The 5,407-nt window shown below is 44.6% G+C and overlaps 1 pseudogene across 1 annotated transcript; it reads left to right on the plus strand.

The window, feature by feature from the left end:
• Window positions 1-637: 637 nt before the first annotated feature.
• On the plus strand, window positions 638-1,347 carry LOC311122879 (putative nuclease HARBI1; annotated as a pseudogene). The gene has a single exon. The product of its transcript is annotated as a putative nuclease HARBI1 (transcript).
• The last annotated feature ends 4,060 nt before the right edge of the window (window positions 1,348-5,407 follow it).

Consider the following 5,407-nt stretch of genomic DNA (forward strand, 5'->3'; position numbering starts at 1 on the left):
AAGAGCAGTGATACTATCAACAGCATTGATACTATCAAGAGCAGTGATACTATCAACAGCAGTGTTACTATCAAGAGCAGTGATACTATCAAGAGCAGTCATACTATCAAGAGCAGTGATACTATCAACAGCATTGATACTATCAAGAGCAGTGATACTATCAAGAGCAGTGATACTATCAACAGCAGTGATACTATCAAGAGCAGTGATACTATCAAGAGCAGTCATACTATCAAGAGCAGTGATACCATCAACAGCATTGATACTATCAAGAGCAGTGATACTATCAACAGCAGTGATACTATCAACAGCAGTGATACTATCAACAGCAGTGTGTGGGTTTCTTCTCTTTTTTCTCATCTTATTGAACTGTTACCAGGCACCTGCAAAAAAGACAGCTCAGATGTGCGAGTGCCTTTTGAAGTTTAAACTGGACTAAATGAAATGGCATTTCTCAGACATGGCTAAAAATTGTCTCAGATTTTCTCTAGTCTATAATGAAAAAGTCTGATTTCCAGATGGACGATTAAAGTAAATCTAGATCTAAGTGAAGTCTTAAATTAAACCTGGTCAGAGGTAGGTTTAACTTCAGATTAATGGATGTTGGCTCCCAGGTTGACCTTGGTAATGGAGGAAAATGGATTACCTGGACTATATCAATGATGATCACAGAGCATCACTAAGTCCTGACAGCAGGGCAGTTATAGACAGGAGCATCCACTGAAGGATTTGGATGAAATCAATTTCTGTGACCGTTTCCGAATGTACAAAGAAAATGCAGCTGAAATCATTTGTTTTCTTGAGCCAAGCATCCCTCCTTCCCTACAAGTACTGATCACCTTGAGGTTTTTGGCATCTGGAACCTTCCATCGTGAAACAGGAGATATGAGTGGTGTAAGTGAACTGACTACATGCAGAATAGTCCACAAAGTCTGCAATGCTACAGGTGAACTGAAAGACAATTCCATCAAGTTCCCTGATGCTGCTGCCCAAGCCAACTACAAGGTAGAGTTGTATGAATATGGGATCTTCCCTGGAGTCATTGGCTGTATAGATGGATGTCATATTCCCATCGAGTGTCCCTCTACAGCAGAGTATAGCAATCATAAAAACTGGTTCTCAATAAATGTACAAAGTGTGTGTACTCCCAATGCGCAGTTCTCCAACATTGTTGCACGTTGGAAAGTTGCAACTCATGACTCAAGGATTTCCCAAAATTCTTCTTTGTGTGCTCAGCTTGAAGGAGGACAACATAGTGGAATCATACTTGGTGACAGTGGGTATGTACAGACTAACTTCTTGTTCACTCCCTATATTCATGCAATAGGACCTGAACAACAACGGTAAAACCAAGTTCATATCCACACCAAATGTTTGGTGTATGGAAGTCGTTTCCAGTGTCTTTGGTTCAGTGGTCCCGAACCCACAACCCTGGCGTTACAAGCTCCGTGCTCTACCAACTGAGCTACAGAGGACCACGCATAGATGCTTATGCTATGCAACACTTCTTACAGCAAAGATAGCTCAAGTCATTGAAGCAAACAATAGCCATGGATTGGTAACAAAAAGCTTTTTAATTCACAAATGGAAATATTGGGACCCTGAACAGACAACAAGAAAGGAGATGGAGACACCACCTGGTCTCACTGGAGACACCACCTGGTCATACTGGAGACACCACCTGGTCATACTGGAGACACCACCTGGTGATACTGGAGACACCACCTGGTCTCACTGGAGACACCACCTGATCATACTGGAGACACCACCTGGTCTCACTGGAGACACCACCTGGTCATACTGTAGACACAACCTGGTCATACTGTAGACACCACCTGGTGATACTGGAGACACCACCTGGTCATACTGGAGACACCACCTGGTCATACTGGAGACACCACCTGGTCATACTGGAGACACCACCTGGTCATACTGTAGACACAACCTGGTCATACTGGAGACACCACCTGGTGACACTGGAGACACCACCTGGTCATACTGGAGACACCACCTGGTCATACTGGAGACACCACCTGGTCTCACTGTAGACACCACCTGGTCTCACTGTAGACACCACCTGGTCTCACTGGAGACACCACCTGGTCATACTGGAGACACCACCTGGTCTCACTGTAGACACCACCTGGTCTCACTGGAGACACCACCTGGTCATACCGGAGACACCACCTGGTCATACTGGAGACACCACCTGGTCATACTGGAGACACCACCTGGTCATACTGTAGACACCACCTGGTCATACTGGGGTCGGTGACAGTCACACACTCCAAGGTTAAAACCTCAAACGTAAACAGTTGTTCACACACACTTTTCATCATGCAGGAAGCTCTGACAGGTTTTGTGCAGAAGCTTTGAAGAAGTCGTTGAACACTGGAGGTGTTGGCCGAAAAGGGAGAAGGCAGAGGGAGGGGCGCAGGTGGTCCTCGTAATGCCTGGGCCCACTGATGTAGGGAGAGGTGGGCTGACAGCGGTAGAGCAGCCACAAGCATCTGTTGCTGAGGAACAAGTTGTCCGTGTTGAGGGCACAGAGTTGCAACTTGTATCAGAGGGAAATGTTATGCAGCAGAAAAATATTGTTGTAGAAGGTAAGGATGGATCTGAAGGGCCATTTCCTCAGACTGGTGAGGAGGTGCCCAGAACGAGTGCTGGGGTACAGGAGGGGGTTCATGTGGAGCTAATCTCCCAGGTAGTGGAGGAGATGCCCACTATGAGTGCTGGGGTACAGGTGGGGCTTGTCTCCCAGGTAGTGGAGGAGATGCCTGGTACGAGTGATGGGGTGCAAGTGGGGAGTGTTGAAAGGGATGTGGTAGAGGGGAGTCAGTGGTCTGTGGCCTCAGTTGAGGAGGATCAGGAGAAGGATATGGATATCGCTCTTGATACGATATCAGCTGGTGAGGACTCAATTTACGATCTAGAGGAGGTAAATGGGTTTCTTGATCAGACTTTTGGGAAATCTGTCAAATTGGCAGATTATTTTGATGTTGATAAGTTTGTGAGGTCAGCTGTGATGTTACAGAAGACGGTGGGGTTAGACCAGTTGAGTGAGAAGAAGCGGTTTCGCTTGAGGAAATTTGTTACTGCTGTTGCAGCAGCAAAAGGTGGTGGGAAACGTGGTCAGGTTAAGAGAACATTTAAATAATGATGATGATTATGCCTCATAGGGTGTTCTATTCTCTTTGTCTGGTTTCTCTGTGGAATCTTCTGCTTTTCCTTTTTCTTTTCTATATGGAGGTACTAAGGGTAGGTTCTCTCAATATTAATGGAGGAAGGGACAGGAATAAGAGGGCTTGGGTATTAGAAGTAATAAAACAGAAAAGGCTTAATGTAGTTTTCCTACAGGAGACACATAGTGATGAGGAAAATGAGGCTGACTGGGGTATGTGGTGGGAGGGGCAGCATATACTCAGTCATGGTACTAATTTCAGTGCTGGGGTGGCAATCTTGTTTTCTTCAGGCTTAGGGGTGACTGTGGTATCTACAACAGAGATTGTCAAGGGTCGGGTTTTATTGGTCAAGGTGGATGTTATGTTTTTTTTTTTTTTTTTTTTTTTATGTTTATGCTCCTAATGAGGGTACAGAGCGTATTGTTGGTTTTGATAAAATAAAGTAAACCTTAAGACAGTGTGACCAAGAGGGGTGTATGGTTTTAGGGGGGGACTGGAACTGTACAGTGGATTTTACTGTTGATCGCACCGCTGAAGAACCACTTGCCTGTCTGGTCTGTTAACTGAGTTTGAGCTTTCTGATGTGTGGAGAGTAAGGAATGCAAAAGTTAGGCAGTACACATGGCTAAAGGTTAATGAAGGTCGTGTCAGTGCAGCAAGGTTAGACAGGTTGTATGTATCTGAGCAATACTGTAGTAGGGTTGGAAGGTGTGACATCACTCCTGTGGGTTTCTCTGATCACCATATTGTCACTGTTGATATTCACTTGTCCTGTCCACGAAGGTCATCATCTTATTGGTATTTTAATGTTAAATTGTTACATGATGTCATGTTTTGTGAAAGGTTTTTGTTGTTTTGGGAAAAATGGAGGGTTACAAAAGGGAATTTTGAGTCCTTGAGACAATGGTGGGAGGTTGGGAAGGCCCAAATACTATTCTATCTATCTACGATTATTTTGTCAACAGTATACTGCTCTGTCTCGAATTGAAGTTAAAGAGACTATCAGGGCCCTTGAACAGAACATTAAATCTATTGAATTGAAGTTGCTCACTCAGAATGACCCCGGACTAGTCATGAACTTACAGGACAAGAAACATGAATTGAGGTCGTTTCTGCATGAAAGAGTGAAGGGTGCCTTGATTAGGTCTCGTTTCGCTTCCCTCAAGGATATGGATGCTCCTAGTGCTTTTTTTTTTAACCTAGGACAGTCGACATTGCAACGTAAACAGATGGTCTGCCTTCGTCTCCCTGATGGGAAGGTGACCACGGATGACAGTGAAATGCGTCAACATGCCGTGGATTTCTATTCTGCCCTCTATAAGGCGGAGGATTGTGACTCTCTGTGTACTGAACAGTTGTTACACGGTCTTCCTCAATTGGGACCTGAGCAAAGAGTCACATTGGACTCTGACATTACACTGCAAGAGCTGTCCACAGCAGTTATGCAGCTCTCAACAGGCCGAGCCCCTGGCATTGATGGTTTACCATCTGAGTTTTATAAGCACTTTTGGGGGTCTATTGGGGAGGATTTTTATGAAGTGGTGTGTGAATCTTTTCATGAGGGCTCTCTTCCTGTATCTTGTCAACGTGCAGTACTTTCACTGTTGCCAAAAAAGGGGGATTTGGCTCTCATAAAAAATTGGAGACCTGTTGCTTTGCTGTGTGCAGAATATAAAATTGTTTCTAAATGTCTCTCAAACAGGTTGAAAGAGTATCTAGGATTGTTGGTCCACAAGGACCAGTCCTACTGTGTACCTGATCGCTCTATTGTTGACAACTTGTTTCTAATAAGAGATGTTTTGGACATTTGTAAACTGTCTGATGTAAATGTGGGTTTACTTTCTTTGGATCAGGAGAAGGCTTTTGATCGTGTGGACCACCAGTACTTGTTTAAAACAATGAAAGCCTTTGGGTTTGGGGATGTTTTTTTGTCTTGGATGAATTTACTGTATGCTGGGGCCTCGTGTATGGTGAAGGTGGGGGGTGGTTTGAGTTGTCCCATCCCTGTCCAAAGGGGCATCAGGCAGGGATGCCCAATTTCAGGGCAGTTATACAGTCTGGCGATTGAACCAATGCTTTGTTTTTTAAGAGCGAAGCTTACTGGTTTCTCTGTGCCAGGTGTAATGAAGGGTCCCACGATAGCACTGTCTGCGTATGCAGATGACGTGACAGTTTTTATTACAGGGGGTGAGGATGTTAAGGTTCTCTCAGACGCTTTAAAG

Source organism: Coregonus lavaretus, assembly GCF_964263955.1.
Source record: "Coregonus lavaretus genome assembly, contig: HAP1_SCAFFOLD_306, whole genome shotgun sequence".
Lineage (NCBI taxonomy): Eukaryota > Metazoa > Chordata > Actinopteri > Salmoniformes > Salmonidae > Coregonus > Coregonus lavaretus.